The 22,327-nt window shown below is 33.9% G+C and overlaps 1 protein-coding gene and 1 pseudogene across 2 annotated transcripts in view; both read left to right on the top strand.

Annotated features, from left to right (window-relative positions):
- MGAT4C (MGAT4 family, member C) overlaps positions 1 to 22,327 on the top strand; it is a 776,551-nt gene that overhangs the window by 567,780 nt on the left and 186,444 nt on the right. The gene's annotated exons all lie outside the window — the stretch shown is intronic.
- On the top strand, positions 10,805 to 17,082 carry LOC102253965 (annotated as a pseudogene).

Raw genomic sequence — 22,327 nt, 5'->3', positions numbered from 1 at the left:
AGAAATAAATTCAGAATCTCATAGTGATATTTGTGCATCCATGTTCATGCAGCATTATTCACAATAGCCAAAACATGGAAACAAACTAAGTGTATGTCAATGGATGAATGGATAAAGAAAGTGTTATACACATGCATAAAAGTTACTATGCAAGGTGATATATGTGTTAATTAGCCTACTTGTGGCAATCACTTCACAATGTATACATATATCAAATCATCATATTTTACATCTTAAATATATACAAATTTTATCTGTCAATTATACCTCAATAAAACAAGGGGAAAATATAATAGGACTATCCAGTGGAATTAATCTCATTGTGATATCTACCACCATACTGAGTAATATGGTTGCTCTTTCTAATTAGGCTGCCCAATTATGTCTTCTATCTCCCACCAACTTTTTCTATTCTGTTTATGAGAATTCCTCAGTACCTGCATCTCCTTGCTGGAACCTATACTTGACACAAAGGTATCTTGGAAGAGCTGTAGGTTACTTTTATTGAATAGTAAACTGATATTCTTACCCAAATTTAACCAACCACACTACATGGGATGGAGCAGAAATGATGGAATAGTAAATGGATCAGACATACTATATGTTACATCTCTGCTTGGAAAATTACAGCAAGGCTTCTGTCACATTGTAAGTTCTCAATGCATATCCCTTAATTTAATGTAATAATGAACAGTTAATATAAACATTATTTCCCTTACCACTTCAGTACACACTAAATATGAAAAATAAAAACAGAAAAAAATGTTTTACCACAAAAGAAAGGTTATATAGGATCTAATGTATAATTTAACAAATATTTTGTCATTGTTAAAATTCAAACACACAAGAGATATATCCTTATTTATAAAAAATAAGAATAGCTTTAAAAAAGAAAACAACCAATAATACTATTAATGAATAGACATACTTTTACTTGTTTTTTAATAATATTTTTCAATGACCTGCATGTGCATTTTCTACTTTATGGTAAATATTTGTAGAGCTGGAATGACAGACACATTTCTGAATATACAAAGAAATATTATGAGGAACTCAAGAATAGTATGAAATTCAAAAAAAAAATTGCTAATTACAGTTTGGTAGGTATAATAAAAAGTCAGGCACAGGTATGCATAACCTATGAATTTAAAAAAAAATAGTTTGGGAATGTTTTCAAGCTAAAACTATGTTTGAACTAACTCTTGAATGTGAGTACCAGCAAGCCAAGTAGACAAGGTTGCAGAACAATGGAGTAGTGAAATAAAGGATGTTTCAGAAAGAATGGACATATGACCCTTTATGCAAATGTAGAAGAGATCGCAGTATTTAAGCCTTCCTGGAAAATATGGTGAGGGATCAGGTTTGAAAAAGAAGTAAACAAAGTAATAGACAACATTTTAGGTCACATTAAAGAGTAGTTCTCAAAGTATGGTCCCAAGACCAGCAACACCTGGAAATTTGGTAGACAGACCAATTGTCAAGGCCCACTTAAAAATGCTGATTCAGAAACTCTGAGGTAGGGTCCTGTGAAGCTTTTACTTTATTTTATTTTATTTTTATTTTTTAACAAGCTCTTCAGATCCTAATGCACATTAAAGTTTGAGAACCACTGGAGTAAAATGTTTGGTATTTATCAGGCATTATGAAGCCATGCATCTACAAAGCTAGGAGAAAAGCCTGAATAGTACTTTAAAATAATTTACTGGCAGATTCATTGAAAAGAGACATGAATAAAAGCAAGAAGATGGATTCAATAACATGCCAGCGAGACCTGAGGAGGTTCTCAACATACTAAATATGGTGATGTAAAGTGTGGTTCAAATTTAAGAGACAATTGGGGTATAAAATTGAGATATGAGCAAAAGGATATTGAAGCATAAGATAAAGGGCTGAATCTTGATTGATTTTGAGTTTTATGGTTGCTCTTTCTAATTAGGCTGCCCAATTATGTCTTCTATCTCCCACCAACTTTTTCTATTCTGTTTATGAGAATTCCTCAGTACCTGCATCTCCTTGCTGGAACCTATACTTGACACAAAGGTATCTTGGAAGAGCTGTAGGTTACTTTTATTGAATAGTAAACTGATATTCTTACCCAAATTTAACCAACCACACTACATGGGATGGAGCAGAAATGATGGAATAGTAAATGGATCAGACATACTATATGTTACATCTCTGCTTGGAAAATTACAGCAAGGCTTCTGTCACATTGTAAGTTCTCAATGCATATCCCTTAATTTAATGTAATAATGAACAGTTAATATAAACATTATTTCCCTTACCACTTCAGTATACACTAAATATGAAAAATAAAAACAGAAAAAACGTTTTACCACAAAAGAAAGATTATATAGGATCTAATGTATAATTTAACAAATATTTTGTCATTGTTAAAATTCAAACACACAAGAGATATATCCTTATTTATAAAAAATAAGAATAGCTTTAAAAAAGAAAACAACCAATAATACTATTAATGAATAGACATACTTTTACTTGTTTTTTAATAATATTTTTCAATGACCTGCATGTGCATTTTCTACTTTATGGTAAATATTTGTAGAGCTGGAATGACAGACACATTTCTGAATATACAAAGAAATATTATGAGGAACTCAAGAATAGTATGAAATTCAAAAAAAAAATTGCTAATTACAGTTTGGTAGGTATAATAAAAAGTCAGGCACAGGTATGCATAACCTATGAATTTAAAAAAAAATAGTTTGGGAATGTTTTCAAGCTAAAACTATGTTTGAACTAACTCTTGAATGTGAGTACCAGCAAGCCAAGTAGACAAGGTTGCAGAACAATGGAGTAGTGAAATAAAGGATGTTTCAGAAAGAATGGACATATGACCCTTTATGCAAATGTAGAAGAGATCGCAGTATTTAAGCCTTCCTGGAAAATATGGTGAGGGATCAGGTTTGAAAAAGAAGTAAACAAAGTAATAGACAACATTTTAGGTCACATTAAAGAGTAGTTCTCAAAGTATGGTCCCAAGACCAGCAACACCTGGAAATTTGGTAGACAGACCAATTGTCAAGGCCCACTTAAAAATGCTGATTCAGAAACTCTGAGGTAGGGTCCTGTGAAGCTTTTACTTTATTTTATTTTATTTTTATTTTTTAACAAGCTCTTCAGATCCTAATGCACATTAAAGTTTGAGAACCACTGGAGTAAAATGTTTGGTATTATCAGGCATTACGAAACCATGCATCTACAGAGCTCGGAGAAAAGCCTGAATAGTAGTTTAAAATAATTTACTGGCAGATTCATTGAAAAGAAACATGAATAAAAGCAAGAAGATGGATTCAATAATATGCCCGCGAGACTTGATGAGGTTCTCAGCATACTAAATATGGTGATGTAAAGTGTGGTTCAAATTTAAGAGACAATTGGGGTATAAAATTGAGATATGAACAAAAGGATATTGAAGCATAAGATAAAGGGCTGAATCTTGATTGATTTTGAGTTTTTCAGGTTTGTGTACTAAATAAAACAATCATATTCTACACAAAAGTATTTAATATACTGTCAAGTGCTATTTGTATATATTTTCATTTCATTTGACTTATTTATGAGGTATTTATTTAAAAACATAATTAGACTAAATTTTGCACATTCTTTATTTGGTTTAAACCAAATATATCTACAATAATTAAAGTGACAACTGTGTTTCCTATTTATAATTAGAGAATTACATTATATACAGTAAATTGTACTTACCAGCTGATATATCTTGGAGTCACTTTTTGAAATATTAAATTTATTGCTAATATATAACTAATTTAAATTACCAAGTAGTCAAATGTTAATATTCTTTTTAAGTTAGTATAATAACATGAATTCCAAACTTATTATAGAAAATAAGAATGAGGATCAGACAATGCATTTTCTTCTTTTTTATATCTTATTTCTAAAATAGCAAATTCATTCTCATTTTTCAACCTTTTAAAATCAATGATAACATTTTTATTCTAAGATGGAGTTATATAAAGCTGTTTCAATACCTTTCATCAGGAATGTTCAGGTTATAAGAATTACTAACACTTTCACAATATGTAAAGCCACATTCTTGAGCCAGAGAACTAGAAGAAAGAAATGAAGAGCAGAAACTTGTGTGTGTGTGTGTGTGTGTGTGTGTGTGTATGAGTGTGTGCGTATTTCATTTTTTAAATTTATCTTTATTATTGAAAGTATTACAGATGTCCTTTTTTTCCCCCATTGACCCTTTCTAGTCCACTCACTTCCTCCTCCCCAGGCCTTCACTACACTATTGTCTGTGTCCATAGGTTATGCATATATGCATTCAAGTTCTTTGGTTAATCTCTTCAAACCCACCCACCCATTCCCACCTTTCCATCCAGTTCATCAGACAAGCATTACATGATCTTACTCAAATGTGGAATCTAAAGAACAAAATAAAATGATAAACAAAATAGACCCAGAATCACAGAAACATGGAAGAGCAGAATCTTAAGGATAGTTTGGTTTTAACAATGGGAGGAGAGGCACATGTCAATGATGATATATATCTAATGACAGCTCAATAATTACTATAAGAATGTCATATATGCCGAAACCGGTTTGGCTCAGTGGATAGAGCGTCGGCCTGCGGACTGAAAGGTCCCAGGTTCGATTCGGTCAAGGGCATGTATCTGGGTTGCGGGCACATCCCCAGTAGGAGATGTGCAGGAGGCAGCTGATCGATGTTTCTCTCTCATCGATGTTTCTAACTCTCTATCTCTGTCCCTTCCTCTCTGTAAAAAAATCAATAAAATATATTTAAAAAAAAAAAGAATGTCATATATTATTTTATTTACACTTACAATGAACTATGAATTATGAGACAGTATTTATTGTTTAGATTTTATAGATGACAATTTAAGGCTTTTGTAACTTACTCAGTTCACTGAATTACAAAGATAGAATACCAGAACTGATATCCAGAAGTGTCCCCTTCTGGGTTCTTAACTATTCTTTTTTTTTTTTTAATATATGTATTTATAGATTTCAGAACCGGAAATCCTGGTTCATAGGTCAACACTCAACGACTGAGCAACACTGCCTGGGCTTTTTTTTCATTCTTTATTTTTTTTAAATATTTACTACTTTGTAAAAAAAGAAGACGGAAAAGAAACGACTTGGCAAGTACATAAAGACTAAGGCAAATCCAGTAATAATGAAACAAAAAATATAGAAAATTTAGAAATATCCAAACTGAAATGAACTTACTAAGTTAGTTATTTTTCTGTGTGTGTGTGTGTATGTGTGTGGGTGTGTTGATGGGAATAGCAAACTTTGATTTTTATTATTAAAAAAAAGACCATGGCATTTGGGGTGTCTATTAAATATACTACTGGCTATTTTCCTTTTTGTATATGAATGTGACAACATAGCTCTAGCTATAGACACAATTAAATCATTGTTTATTGGAGACAAAAAGTTATATCACAGTACAAGCAAACAAAAACACAAAGAAGGGAAAAGACCAAAGTAATATTAGAGATTATACTCATAGTGCAAAAATAAAATGTAGAGAAGTCATAAATAGGAAAAGAGCACAGAAGAGAAATATTAATGAAATCCCCCTTTGTATATATTTTTATTTTCTCAGGTTGACTATATGTGAGAAATATTTATCCAATTATATACATCCTCCCATATTTATATAAAATATTGTGAAACATATATTAACATACTAGTAAAATATTCTACTATTTAGAAGTAGTACTGTGAAAGGTCAAATAAAATATTGGATTGCTATGTTGTGCAAAAATGTACTTTTGGAAATGCAAATAAATGTGATATAATTGTGTAAAATACTGTAGCTAACTGTGATTAATTTCTGCTGATATCTTGCATGTTATTTTTAAAAGTAACAACAACATTTTGAATAAAAATAAGTAGTTAATTGGAATAGTCTTAGATAATTATTATATTTTGGGTATTACCACTTGAGGTATGTAATTTAATAATCACAAAACTTACATCAGCATTCTTAAAAATATATCTTGCTAATGTAGTAAATTGATGTGAAAGTCAGTCATATTGTTTTAGTGATATTCAGAATATATAAAAGTTTGCATATAATAAATTTAGTTACCCAATATAAAAGTTGCTGATACAGAGTTACACTAAGTGTTCATAGTAATAAAAATCACTATTAGGTAAAGGGTAATAGTAAGCTCTTCTAAAAAATATATGAATTCCTGTTTAGGTTATTCACTCCCTTATATTAAGGAATTTACTACCATGATCACAATTTATCCTAGCCTGAACTGGAAATCTCCTGCAGAACATTAATGCAGATTTTGTAGCTACCATTTTTCTCTGTGACAGTTTCATGTTCAAAATTGTATGCATGACCCTCTCTGCATATAATTTTATGATTATATTTTAAAATGTAATGACTCCATAATTTTATACCTGAAAAAGTCATCAAAATAAAGCTCTAATTATTTTAATAAACTGAACCATTAATATTAATTATTAAAAAGCTATTTAGATTACATTGAATCAGAACACCTGGGTTTGAGACTATGAGCATCATTGCAGGTGATCTCATTTTCATTTGCTTTATCAGCACTAAGCTAAGAAAAAATAAAATCTTTCCAAAAATCAAATAATTGCTAATCATTAAAAAATATATAATCTGTAGTATATATGGGGGATGTCTTTTTGCTCTATGCTTTACAGCTTTGCAGGATGGATATTTCTATTTATAAAACAACTTGGTCTCTATGTGAATCTACTCTAATTGCTGGATGTGGAGTACATCCATAAATACTAGGGTTGAGAAATACCCTAGAAATACAGATTCATTCATTTAGCAAACATTTATGAAATTTTAACATTATTAGACTGAGATATGTAGGTCAAAATGATTACTGAAATTCATCTTCCTAAGAGAAATTTCTATATTATAATTATTGCCCGCTAGTGAGTGTTTGAAGCACCACAATAAAGACTAGTCTATAAGAAAAAGGGTCCTGGATTCTAACCCCTAGCTACAATATTAATAATCATTGAAAAGGCAATTAGTTTATCTTTACCCCAGATTCATTTTTAAATTAAATTTATTGGAGTAACACTGGTTAATAAGATTATACAGGTTTCAAGTGTTAAATTCTGTGATACCCATCTTATAATGTATTGTGTGCCCACCACCCAAAATCAAATCTTTCATCACCATATATTTGATACCTTTTACCCTTTACTATCTATACCCCCACACCACTTTCCTCTGGTATGTTTTTTTAAATTGATTTTTAGAGAGAGAAGAAATGAGAGGGAGAAAGAGGCAGAAACGTTGATGTGAAAGCGAATCATCTATCCATTGGCTACCTCCTGCATACCCTCTACCAGGGATCCATCCTGTAATCTGGGCAAGTGCCCTGCCTGACCAGGAAATGAATCCTAGCAATTTACTGGTGCACAGGACAATGCCCAACCAACTGAGCCACAAGGACCAGGGCTGTTTGATTTTTGTTTGTTTGTTGCTTTCAGTTTTATATCCCATGTATGAGTGAAATCATATGGTTCTTTACTTTCTCTGTCTGACTTATTTCGCTTAGCATTTTAGTCTCAATATCCACCCATGTCATTTGTTGCAAATGACAGTCTTTTCTTGTGGCTGAGTAGTATTTCATTGTATATATGTACCAAGTCTTCTTTATCCAATCATCTATTGAAGGACACTCGCTCGTTTCCTTGTCTTGGTCACCATGAATAATGCAGCAATGATCAGATTTTGATCTTTTAAATGGATTATAAAATCCTGTTACGCTTGCTTTAATGAGCTATGAAGATGGTTAAAATGTTGGGGTGTGTACACCAGGTGTTCTGCAAACTTTTAGTAATGTCTTAACTATTTATTTACATTTAACTCCCATGATACGAAACTTAAAAACAGTGCTTCATACATTTTGAAAAGTCTCACAATATCCAAAAAATGCCTCGTACTTAAATACTTTTCCACCAAAGACCAACAAAAGCATTCAAGCTCTAATATAAGTAACCATTCTGCTTAAATCATTCAGTAACTCTGCCAGCTCAGGCAAATGGCTTAATTTTTTTGATTTTATATTGTTCATCTAAAAATAATAAGATCACTGATTTCTTTTTTTTAAATATATTTTATTGATTTTTTACAGAGAGGAAGGGAGAGAGATAGAGAGTTAGAAACATCGATGAGAGAGAAACATCGATCAGCTGCCTCCTGCACATCTCCCACTGGGGATGTGCCTGCAACCCAGGTACATGCTCTTGACCGGAATCGAACCTGGGACCCTCCAGTCCTCAGGCCGACGCTCTATCCACTGAGCCAAACCGGTTTCGGCTGATTTCTTTTTTTTATTTGAGAAATTAAGGCTTTTATTTGTAAGAGTTTGTCCTCTAAAAATTTTTGAAATACACATTTCTAAAAAGCAAGTGACTAGTAGTCTCTTTCCTAGAATTGAAATTAATTTAACTTTAATAGATAATTTTTTAAAATATATTTTATCGATTTTTTACAGAGAGGAAGGGAGAGGGACAGAGAGTCAGAAACATCGATGAGAGAGAAACATCGATCAGCTGCCCACTGGGGATGTGCCCGCAACCACAGTACATGCCCCTGACCGGAATTGAACCTGGGACCCCTCAGTTCACAGGCCGACGCTCTATCCACTGAGCCAAACTGGTTAGGGCTTTAATAGCTAATTTTATAATCTCTTCTTAAGTAATGCTTTGGCTTTGGAAAACACTTTAGAAATGGGATATTGAGATATTGAAATGTTTGCAAACCAGTTACACATAATAAATGTATTATAGATGTTATAATACAATAGTGAAAAAATATTCATTAAGAGCTAATTTATTTACATATTAATGGCATAAAAACATTGGCTTTTAAAGGAAATCTATACTTTACCTAGAGCATAATCTCAAATAGAAGATTTTTCTAAAATCATCTAGATTTAAATGGCATGATTTTGGGTTTAAAAGGACAATTTTAGTAACCCTATAGATACCGAGTTTTCAGCCTAGTTACTCTTATGAGGATTCTAGTAGCATAACCAATCATCATGGTTTTCTCAGGACTGTCACAGTTTCAGCATTGAAAGTCATAATTGCAAAAAAACTTTCAAACCTAGGCAAATGTGACAGTCAGTCAGCAATGTTCAAAGAACTCTGGTCACACCAGAAATCTCTACCCAAACAATTAATGATACTCTCTCTTCTGCTTTCTGTCACACATCAGACAGTAGAGTCCTTCAGCTCTTTACTTCTAAACTACATGTTGTTGCTCCGAAGAATTATACTTAACATGGAACACTTCTGACCTAGTAAACAATTACAGAAGATTTTGCTGTCTGCATTTCCCTTACTAAGTTCATATATGAGAAAATGTTGCAAAATTGGGAGATCATTAGATATGCAACTCCTTTTATTTCTCTTTTTGATACATTTTCATTTTGTGAAGTTTTACTTGATTCTGCTTTCTTCATGGTTTTTATTTGTTTGTTTGTTTTTGCTTCTTAGCTTTGGTGTTTTTTAAGTATACAATACACTCTGATCCTCTCCCATAGGTAAGAGTAGTCCAGAAAGGTTAATCTGTATTGCTTATGCATATTTTATCTCTACTTCTCTAAATGTTCTATACAACCCATTTATTTATTTTTCTTAATTGTTATTGAATTGGGATGACATCTATACTAATAAAAGGGTAATATGCTAATTAGACTAGATAGACCAGACGTCTTCCAGACTCCTTCCCAATGTCATTCTGGACAAAGCCACAGTGGCGGGGGCCAAGGCAGAGGTGGTTAGGGGTGATCAGGCAGGCATGCAGAGTGGTTAGGGGTGATCAGGAAGGCAGGCAGGTGAGTGGCTAGGAGCCAGCAGTACTAGATTGTGAGAGGGATGTCTGACTGCTGGTTTAGGCCCGATCTTGTGGGATCGGGCCTAAACCGGCAGTCGGACATTCCCTGAAGGGTACCAGATTGTGAGAGGGTGCAGACCAGGCTGAGGGACCTCTCCCAGTACATGAATTTTGTGCACCAGGCTTCTAGTTGGTTAATAAAATGATAGAGATTTCAAATTACAATTTTATAATAAATCATTTGTATATTATATTGTTTTCACCACCCAAAGTCAAATCTTCTTCCATCACCATACATTTGACCACCTTTACCTTTTATTATCCCCACCTCCCATCTCTCTGATAACCACCATACTATTGTCTGTGTATTCTGTTTGTTTGTTTTTCTTTTTTAAAATTTATCTTTATTATTTAAGGTATTACAGATGTCTCCTTTGTTGTTTTTTCCCCCATTAACCCCCTCTACCCTGCACCCATCCCTCCCAGGCCTTCACCAAACTATTGTCTGTGTCCATGTATGCCACCCATTTATTTATTTAACAGTTCATTGAGCATCTGTTATGTGCTTGGCTCTTTATTAGGTGTAGATATAGAGATGAGACAATAAAATAACCTTACCAATGAGAATACCAATAGGTAAACAAAAAAAGGTAGAATAAATTGTTAAGATACACTCAGGTTATATAGGAAAATGAATAAGAAAGGATTTACATGGAGTAAAGCTTGAGCTTGAGTTAGAAAATGAATGATGTTTAATCAGAAGAGGTTTGTGGAGTACAAATTCTCATCCCTGGTCAGACAGAATCATATAGGAGAAATATAACATTTTAGTGTGTTCAGGGAAATGCAAGCGGTTCAGAACCAATAGAGAATCAGATAAGGGGAAAGTTAATGCCCAACCAGAAACCAGGCTAGAAATTAGTCATGGGCAAGACGATGAAGACCCAACACATAGAAAGCATTACTCTCTTCTCTGTTCATATCTTCACTGTGTTTATCTGCGTATGGTCTTCAAGTTGAACAATTTGAAAAGAAATAACAGAAGAAAGTGATGCATTCCCTTTTCTATCAACACTAAAAATCAGTGAGGATGACACTCACATAGTAGAAAATAGTAAAAACTGCTGGTGGTTGCATTTATCCTTTGAATAACATATGAGTATTTCCAAAATCTTACCTCCATCATAAAATTCATTTTAAAACAAAATAATCCAAAATAAATAACAAAAAGTTCTGCCAAAGACCCTATGTTGGGAGGTTTCTGATGCTCCTTAGATCCTACAAGATTGCACACAACAAAGAACGATAGAATAGAGAAGGGAGTAAGAGTGATTAGAGTCTGGGAGGCATCAAAAAGAAAAAGCTGACAAAAAGAGAGTGTTACACCAAACAATGCATTTCAGGATGTCTGTGCTTACCACCTCCATACATGATGTCATCTCTTTCATGAGCCAAGCGGTAGGAATGGTAGAAAGCACTTAATCACATTATGACTTTAAATATCAGGAAATTAACACTTTTACAACATTGTTATCTAATCTCCAGACTTTATTAGTGCCTTCAATTGTCTCAATAATTTCATTATTGCAAAAGAAAATCCAGAATTATGTCTTGCATTCAGCTACCATATTTATCAATCTGGCACACTTTCTAAGCCTATTTGTCCTTTTCTTGGGGAGAGGGGTGTCTTCACACAGTTAAATTTTTGGAGAGTTCAGAGTTATTTTGTAAAATATCCCTCAATAGGCTATACCTCACAATTAATTTTTGGGGGGCCTTTTGACAGAAATTCTACATAAGGATTGTGTATGTTATATAGGAAGGTACATCTATGGATTTGTTTCATTACTGCTGATAATTGCTAAAAATGAATTCAATAAATCAGCAAAATAATTTACATTTAAATGTATGGCTGGGAAGCTTAAATTTTAGAGTTAATAAGGCTAAATTTTGGTTAATTTCTGTTGTTCTGCATACACAATAAAAAGAAGAGCAACTTACAGGGATTTGTACTTAAACAAAAATGCATTTACAACCATGAAGCAGCACTAGAATGATGTTGAATATTTCTTGAATAAATTTGAAATCCATTGCTACAAATGATATTTGATAGTGTCCACTGAGTTTTGACTATTACTGAGCCAAACCGGTTTCGGCTGATTTATTTTTTTTATTTGAGAAATTAAGGCTTTTATTTGTAAATCCAGTTGCAGCTTTATTATAAACAGCAGTCCTAGTTTTGACAGCAATTCTTGTGTAATTATTTATCAAAATACTTAGCATATTTGGAAAAGATTGCAATCTCATGGAGGTCAAGCAATATACTTTATTCACTTTTTGATCAAAGTCTACCTCGACAGGTATCCTTTATAATAAAAGGCTAATATTCAAATTGTCTTCTCAACCAGAAGTTCAACCTGGAATTTGACCAGGAGTTTGACTATAGGGCGGGGCCGGTCAACCAACCTCCCATGTCTCCTCCCCCCAGCCAGCTGGTCCCAATTGGCCCGATCAGGGCAGGCCGGCCGGACCCAACCTGTGCACAAATTCGTGCACCAGGCCTTTAGTTTCTAAATAAATGTTTTAGTAGAATTTCGTTATAGTTTAAAAAGATAATCTTGCATTCTATATGCTCACTACTTCAGATTAAGCATTCTTCTGTTAGTTTTGAGTACTGAGGTTTCACCGTTTGACTAACTCACTAAATAGATATTAACCACCATCTACATTAGTGCTTCTTGAAATACTCATGATAAACACTGTGGACCTGATCGCTGGCCTCAAATAATGTACAGTTTTGCATGGATTTAATCATCATGATTATTGTATGATTGTACTGGTGAGCATAATTTATAATTCTAATATCCCTTAATGGAAATGTGCTTTTCAACACCAAACTTGCCATAGAATACTTATTAAAAGTATGGGTTTTGATCTTAAAATAAAAAGTCTAGTTAGTTTGTGGATCTATGTCTTTCTAGAAATGTTACTCTAAGCACTTCATATGAACACATAAACTTTGCTTCCTTCATAAACATTATTTTTATGAAGAGTAATGTAAATGAGATAATGTACCAAAATGTAAGGTATACAATTTTAATTCGAAATGGGCAAGTGAAGTGAAATTTATTATTTAAGAATTATATATATTTGCCAAAAATGTGTTTAGTATTTCAAGCTACCTGGCTTTTATTTTGTACTTTTAATTAATATGAGAGTTGCTTTTCTTTTCCTCAGTTATCCTCTTAAATGTTTATTTTTATTTTATTACTTGGAGTATTTTTATTGTATTTGATATAATATGCCGCTGCTATAATATAGAAGGGTGGAAAGTAAGGGTTACCTACATTCCCAAATATTCTTACACTGTTTATTAAGAACCAAACAGGAGTTTACCACTACTTAGATAAATTTTACTTCAAATACTGAGTGGGGTTCTTTTCTTCATTCAAAAATATAATTCATCCTTGAAAATGCCATATCATGTTTGGAACCAGTAATAGCTTAGGATTTAAGTTGCGTTTTATTACTCTAATAATTTTCTAAATGGTTTGCATCCTGTCAAAAGATATACTTATTCTCAGATGAGCATCTAATCCATTATAGTTGACTGTAATTCTGTGTCTATGTGCCCTTGCTTCTCAACTTCCAATACATTTAGATAATTTTGGCTGTGGTGCAAAGTAATAAAAATAAAGAAGTTGAAGACAGCAAAGCAGTATATAGATTCTTTAAGCATATTATTTTTCCTTGCATGCATAGTGAACCTGCAAATTTAAGTGCACAATTTAAATACTACTTTATTTTTAAATTTACTAATTTTGATATATACAATACTCTGTAAACATTTAACTGAATAGTTTTAAACCCTGATATTGATGAGGTCAGGAACAGCTCCACTATGGCCAATAAATTTCCTTTTATACTGTAGTATCAGATACTTAAAAAATAGATAAAACAGCTATCTATTGTATTAATTAAATAATGGATGATTTGTTTTTCATTTTATTTTGTAATTATAGCATTTTTATATCAAATTTAGTTTAGCAAATATAATATTAAAAATGATTAAATATACTTGGTTTGTATCATAAGCTTAATTTGATTCTAATCAAAATCCTATAGGGGGTTTTTAGTACCTGGTGATGTAATTATAAAATGCTACAAGTGATTCAAATAATGCACCAGCTTAAGAAAACAAAATATTTTGAGAAGGAGGAATAATGAAATTGCACTACCACATACTTCAAAACATTGTGAAGGTTCAATTAAACAGCTCGCTTTGTGAGCTAAGGCACAAATGGAAGTACTTTTGAAGGAACAAAATGTTTGGTTCTTTGGTACATATTGCCTTCGGTATTCAGTCAATTTGGTATTCATTTGCCGTAGAATAATAGGTTAACAAAAATATGTGGAAAATATGGACTGTTGTAAAGTTATTCTTACATTATAGGTAATCGTTTTTAAAAAACAGAAAAATTCCAGACACCACCATTTCTCTCAAGACCAATACCATTAAAATGTCCTAAACAGCTTACTTAACCTAGCTCTTGCCTCGCTCTCCAGATAGATGGCTTGTCTAGTCCTCTTCGTCTCTGCTACACTAGAATTATTTGAAATTCCCATATGCGTTCCTGGCATATTAGGACCACTGCACATGTTCTTTCTTCTGCCTATAATGCTCTCTCCACAAGCCCATACTCCCACTTCTACGAATTTGTCAGAGCTCAGCTTAAAGTCGCTTATTCAGCAAAACCATCCCTGCAATCCTAATATGTGTTTGTAGAATACCATTTCATTTCCCATAGACATCATCATAGTTTTCGGGTATAAATATAGTTTTGTGGCTATTTGATTCTCGCATTGGAATTTAAGCTTTGTTATATGTGTTTTTGCTCAGAATTGTAATCTCATGACTCATCAGAGTACATGGCGTGGAGTAAGTACTCATTGATTGAATATATGATGAAACAGCAAGAGACATGCATTTTGATATTCCAAAGAATTTTATTTTCTATTTTAAAGACATTGGAGAGAAAGTTGAGGAGGGACGCTAGTGCCCTTGGGCTTGTGGAGCTGGTGGTCAGCAGGTCCTTTCCCAAGGCGCCCCTGAAATTACTCATTGGCCCTTCTCGTTCTGCACATCGCCAGGTGCTTATGGTATGAGAACGTCAGAAGTATTGAAAGGACCAGTATCCTTTCAGAAATCACAACGATTTAAAAAACAAACAAAAAAATAATAATCTCAACCAAATCTTACTGTTGACAAAGATACCACCTTGCCTGCTTCAGCAAGAGAAGTTGACTTTGGGATTAAAGAAGGAATCTCATCAAAATGATAAAGTCTTGATGATGTTGGAAAAGGAGATGCATGTCCTTGTGCAGGCACTTGGTGCTCAAGACAAGAGCCTCCAGGACTTGGAAGCTGAGCTGGAGAAGATGGAAGCAGAGCTCAGTGCTGCGGTCGGGGAAAAAGACATCGCTGACAGTGATGCTACACTGCAAAAGCAGCTTACCGACTCCACCAGGACTCACAGGCCACTAAAGGCTAAGTTTTTTCAAGCTGCTAACCAAAAGAATTCTAAGCCTTGAGTTGCTGAAACTTAGAAAAAAAATGAGAAACTAAGATGAGAAGTATGATGGGTAACCAACAAGGCACGGAGGTGAAACTGCAGGTCACCCAGAAGAATCTCAGAAAGTCTCAGGGGAAGTGGCACAGCTTGCGGAGAAACTCGTTTCTATAGAGAAATAACAGACTGACAAAAAATCTGACACAGATAGACTCTTAGAATACACTGAAGAAATAAGTTGTGCCTCGGATCAAAGTAGAAAAATACAAACTAGACACTGCCCAGTTAGAAGAAAATTTAAAAGAGAAGAATCATGAAGTTTTAAGCCTTAAGCAGTCTTTGAGGAAAGCATTGTTACATTGTCTAAGCGAGTAAAAGACCTGATGGCTAAATGTCAGCTGCCATAAAGAAGAAGAAGAGCTCATCAGCAAGGGCAGAGAACTGGATGGAAATCTACATCCTGTCATGCAAACCCAAAAAGAGAAGTTTATTCTTGAAAAACAAGAACATGAAAGGCTACAACAAAAAGAACTGCAAATTGATTCACTTCTGAAACAGGAGAAGGCATTATCTTCTATTCTTCAGCAGAAGCTCTGTTCTTTCAAGAGGAAACGATGAAAGAGAGGAATCTCTTTGAGGAAGAATTAAACAAGCTCTGAATGAGCGAGATAAACTACAGCAAAAAGGAGGGGCAAGCTGAAAAGCGGGTTGAACAATTGGGAGAAGAAAGAAAACCTAGGGCTGAAGAAGTGAAATGTCTAGAAGAAGATCTGAAGGTGAAAGAACCCGAACACTAGAAAAGTTAATGCTGCTCTCACTCAGGCCACCTGCTGTGCAGAAAAGGTGCAATAGTAAGGTGCAGAACCTTGGAAATGTCACCGCTCCATTTGAAAGCTATAAAGCATTAACAGCTAGTGATAGAGAAGATCTTAAGCAAGAGAACTTATCACTTAGGGAAAAAGTGACCGAGGCCAGGAAAAGTGCAGAGCATGTTCAGCATCTGATATTGGAAACTGAGAGTTCAACTTAAGAACTATGCAAGGGTACTTCTAGATCTGCAGACCAGATCAGCTCTTAAAGACGCAGAAATTAAAGAAATCACAGTTTCTTGTCTCCAAAAAATAACTTGATTTGGAGAACCAACTCAAGCAGCAAGGTGAAGCCTTTAAGAGGCAGCTGGAAGAGGAAGAAGCAAGAAAAGCTGGAAAAGAAAATACAATGGCAGAATTAACTGAGGAAATGAGTAAGGGGTGTCTTTTTTATGAAGAACTATATAATAAAGCCTTTTCAGCCACACCCGGATGCATTTGAAGCAAAGAAACTCTTTGTTGAATAAACACGGTGCAAATCAGGGACAGTTAAATAACCTAATAGATTCATATGCTTAATTATTCGGTCATCAGAATATAAAACAAAAAAGCATGTTGTGAAATTGAAAGAAGAAAATAACCAACTCAAATTGGAGGTGTCAAAACCCCGCTCTAAGCTTGCTATAAAAAAGCAGAGCAAAAGAAAACTTCAAGAGGAGTTGAATAAAGTTCTGGGTATCAAACACTTTGAACTTTCAAAGGCTTTTCTTCATGAAAGTAAAGAAAGTTTTGCTCTCAAACCTCATTAAAAGAAGGCAATGCAAAATGCTGTTGAGCTCCTGTGGCTCTGAAAAACCAGTTGAAGATTATTTTATTATTCTTTTTGTTATTATTATGTTTGTAATGAATACCTTTAAATGTATTTAATATTAACTTCCTATTTTTAGGTATCTGAAAGCAAGTTCAACATTTTTACCAATATGTCTTCTGACATTTTATTTTCTATTGTCATTACCTCCTCCCTGGTGCTCATTTCATCACTTCATTCTAAACCTTCTATTTGGCTTTCCAGCTTTACAAAGTGGCCCATCATTCAGCATCCTTTTAAAAATCACTCTTATATTATTATTCTCCTATTCTAAAACCTTAGATGGTTTCAAGATTCTAATCCAAGGTTTATATCTTGATTCTGGACGGCTTTTCTAATCTGAACCTCTTAAACAAAACACCTGGCTTGTTCTTGCCTCCGCTTTGATTCTCCTAAGAATGTCTGCTCTGTTTTACCCATCATCCACTTATGCCATTCAAGCAAGAAGTAAGAGCATGCTTAATGCTATAGTAACCTCTTTATCTCTTATCAGAGTCATCTAGCTCATCAATAATTTGCATATTTCTAGACTATCCCAATCCAACTAAATTTAAATCTGGGTTTTGGCCTGAAAATATGCATTTTAAACAAACTCTTCAGTTACTTATTAGATTCATCAAAGACCTGAGAAACAGTGCCCTTAACTAACTCTAGAGAATTTTACTTATACTGCTTGGCATTGTCCTGCCTACTGGGAATTTGATTAGTACTTCTATAATGTGAAATAAAAATTCCACATTAAGTCATTAACCCAGTTATTCAACTTGTATTATATGAAATTACATTAATGCTTCTGCTTAAGGTGTATTTATTACCTGTACCTTTCCGTCTTCTCCAGATTTACAAATGATAGTATACCATTTAGAGATTCATAATTTTCCATCTAAAATTTCAGATTTACAAAGTTAGTGTGTTTTAAGCCACCTTTTAAAATAATATTTCTCCATTGATGGACCAACAGAGACTATTACAATCAGAATAGTTTTTTCATAATAAATTATTTTATTGAATCTTAAAAAGATAAAATAAGCCCTGCTGGCATGGCTTAGTGGTTGAGCACTGACCAATGAACCAGGAGGCCATGGTTGGAGTCAGGGTACATGCCCAGGTTGCAGGCTCAGGTTGTAGGCTGGGTTCCCAGTAGGGGTTGTTCAGGAGGTGCTCTACCCATGAATCTCTCTCATCACTGATGTTTCTATCTCTCTCTCCCTCTCCCTTCCTCTTTGAAATCAATCAAAATATATATTTTTAAAAAGATAAGAAAATACATTGGGTATCACCTAATTCATATCACTTTGCTATTCAGATACCTTTACTAGAATCATCAAGTTAACCCAGAGCTACAGGATAAAGTTCAAATCTGTTGTCCGGGCAGACATAGTCTTTTAAAACACAGCTACCGCTTAAAACTTATTTCATGTACTTTACTCTCTATAAACCTTCTGCTCCTGCCAAATTGATTTACTCTTTATTTCCCAAAGGCATCCCACATTCTTCTATTTCAACAAGTATATAAAACCCCCCTTTTTCATGTCTTTGCTTATTTAATTTCTAACTGTGCTTTAAAACCTAATCAGGTCCCTTCAGCTCTAGAAAGCTTTACCCAATGGGCATGTTAATTGTCATATATATATAAATTCATTGCTTACAGTCATTCATAATTTTAAAGTTTATGTGTGTATATGTCTTTTATGATTAGATTTTAGAGTAACATATGGGCAAAAGTCATATTTTACATAAAGTAATATGACTAATAAGAATTCACAAAAAACATTATTAATTGATTGGAGGGGTAGATGGGAAGAGATTAACCAAAGAACTTATATACATATATGCATAATACATAGACACAGAAAATATTGCGGTGAAGGCCTAGGGGGGTTTGAGGGGGTAGGGACAAGTGGGTCAATGGAAGAAAAAAGGGGGTCATCTGTAATACTTCCAACAGTAAAGATAAATTTAAAAAACATTATTGATGGATTGAAGTTAAGGAGCTAAGGATTGATATTAAGAAATTATGAAATATAGTCTTGGTATCAATGTGAGTTCAGTGGTTTTATATGATGTCTTAGTCTATCTAATAAAAAATAATATTTCACAATTTTGTTACAATTTTTGAAAGTGTTAATTTTTCTGATTGGTAGCCATTAAACATTCTTATGCAGAGAGTGATCTGATTACACGAGTTTTTCCAGGATTGAAATCCAGTGATAACATGGATTTATTTAATAATCCAATAATTAAATTTGTTATACTCCAGGCAGAGACTGAATGGTGAGGATGTGGAAGCTTGTGAGAAGGACAGGTTCTCTAAGAATTGATAGCCTTAAAGGTAATTAATTACTTTTCAGAATGTCATGGGGAAAGGCTGTTCAAAGTTGCAGAAATTCTGACAAAAGTTGATAATTATTACACTAAAGTGAAATTATATAGTGAAGATTTAAACTATGGGATGGAGATGAAAAAGTATTACAAAGGAAGATTGGCAGGATTTAAGTACTAATTGCAGAGATTTTATTCACAGAGGGTTCCACACCATATCTGATTCAAGTTTTCATGAGCTGCTTATTGAAATGTAGATTTCTAGGGCCTATCTTGGCTTTTACTGAACCAGAATTTCCATTGGCAGACAGCAGACATGAAGCAATTTAAGATAGCTATAACATTTTAAACTGAGGATTAGGAACGTAGTATTTAAAGATAAGAAGTTTGATTTCCACAAATGTGGGAAATCTGAGTCAAATATCTCACAGATTATAAGAGATGTAGGACAGTTATTTTTAGTGTGAAAACTTATTTAAACAAATAATTCATTTAGGCTCTATGTAATTTCAATTTATTTTTTACAAATAATTATTTTCCCAGTTCATACCATTTACATGATTGACTGTCCAATAATATTCATTGATGTAGCATCATATTTAAAGGTTTTATTATCCACACTTATATTTGTGTAAATGATTATAATGAACTTCAAGTATTTAATATTCTTTAATTATATAGTTACACATTGCATTGTTTTCCTAAAATTTTCTAATTTTGATTATTTATAATTTATTTAATTGTTTACAGTTCTCTTAAATGTGCATAAAGGATTGTAGAGCCTCAGAATATGTTTTAATGTTGCTGATTCTTTTAAAATAAAATATTTATACTCAGATAAAGTTACATAAATTTCCCATTTTATTATTTACTAGAAATTCTTGCACGAGGGAGTGTTTCCCTCAGCCCAGACTGCACCCTCTCCAATCTGGGACCCCTCGGGGGATGTCCGACGGCCGGTTGAGGCCCGATCCTTGATCGGGCCTAAAACGGCAGTCGGACATCCATCTCACAATCTGGGAGTGCTGGCTCCTAACCACTCACCTGCCTGCCTGCCTGATTGCCCCTAACCACTCTGCCTGCCAGCCTGATAGCCCCCTCACCGCTCCCCTGCCAGCCTGATTGATGCCTAACTGCTCCCCTTCCAGCAAGATTGTAACCAACTGCCCTCCCCTGCTGGCCCAATCATCCCCAATTGCCTTACCCTGCAGGGCTGAGGGAACTGAGGGACTAAGGCTGGATAAGGCTGGAGGCTGCAGGGACTGGGTGAGGCAGGGCTGAGGGGACTGGGGGACTCTGGTTGGATGAGGCAGAGCTGAGGGGACTGGGCACTGCCATTTTGTGACTGTGGGTGCTGCCGTCTTGTGGGGGCGTGGCAGTCAATTAGCATATTCCCTCTTTATTGGCTGTTGGTGTTGCCATTTGTGAGGGTGTGATGGTCAATTAGCATATTCCGTTTTTATTAGATAGGATTGTTGTGAATATTTACTTTTAAAATATTTTAATAATTACATTTTAGTTTTTTATTTGTAGTTTAGAACAGCCAAATTCCAACATTAACTTGTCTTATTTTTCTGATACAGATTGTTTCAAAAATAAATTAGTGGACATCTCTAGCGTTAAAAATGGTCAAAATTCTAATTTTATACTATTATGAATTTGTAGAGTTCTAATAAGGCTTAGAAGATGGGGCAATGATATATGAGACATACACATTAAATTCATACATTAATATATATGTATGAGGGCTTGCCATGTGTTCTGGAAATGTACTCAAAAATATTTATGATCCCTGTTTTCAAGCAGTTATAGTTTACTAGGAGATATATATATATGCAAAGTCAGTGATCTAGCATCTATCTTAAGTGTATCTTTAGCAATGAAATAGGTATATTTTGAAGTTTTATTTGGGCAATATGATGTCTTCATTATTATTTTCAATCACCTTTAACTACTGCTGGCCCATCAAGAAAATAGGAAAATGATATACTTAATTTTTATTCGTGAGATTGAGTTCACATTCAATATTTAAATTCCAAAGTCAATCATTTTTATATGTTTTTTGAAATAATTTAGATATCACAGATGTTTTATAAGACAGATTGCAATCATCTCAATGTGGGACAGTATCCTATATTTTTCTAGTTAATATTCATTTTTTTTTCTTTTTCTTTTTTTGTTAATTCTCACCCGAGGATATTTTTTCCATTAGTTTTTAGATAGATTGAGGGAAGGGAGAAGAAACAGAGAGAGAGAAACATCATGTGCCTGGACCAGGGCCAGGAATTGAGTCTTCAACCAAAGTACCTGCCCTTGACTGTCATCAAACCTGGTACCCTTCAGTCCGCAGGCTGACATTCCAACCACTGAGTCAAACAGGCTAGGGCTCTAGTTAATATTCTTTGTCACTGAATTACAGAAGACATATATGTGGATTTATCATTTTTCTAATATTTTGAGTCTATTTTTTGTCTACCTGCATAACAAGAACATGCATATTAAAGAGTGGGGTGACTAAGAAAGCAATAATGACATTTATTTAATTTGAATTACATAATATATTCTTTATACATCACCTTTAATATCATTGTGAATTGATTTTTTCATTTGAAGAAGTAATACTTTAAAATTACCATATTCTAAATTCTATATGGACATAATGATATAAGTTTAAATTCAGGATTAAACAATGATCAGTATGCATCCTTTCTAATAAAAGACAAAAAGGGTAATTAACCATACCTCCACTACGCTTCCCATTGGCTAATACGTGAGATATGCAAATTAACTGCCAACAAAGATGGTGGCCAGCAGCCACGCAGCTGAAGCAAGCAGGAGGCTTGCTTGCTCCAGTGATGGAGGAAGCCAAGGTTCCTGGCCTGCCATGGCC

This window comes from Myotis brandtii, unplaced genomic scaffold (genome assembly GCF_000412655.1).
Source record: "Myotis brandtii unplaced genomic scaffold, ASM41265v1 scaffold745, whole genome shotgun sequence".
NCBI classification, from domain to species: Eukaryota; Metazoa; Chordata; class Mammalia; order Chiroptera; family Vespertilionidae; genus Myotis; species Myotis brandtii.
The sequence above is the reverse complement of the archived record's forward strand: the minus strand, read 5'-3'. Positions and strand labels throughout refer to the sequence as shown.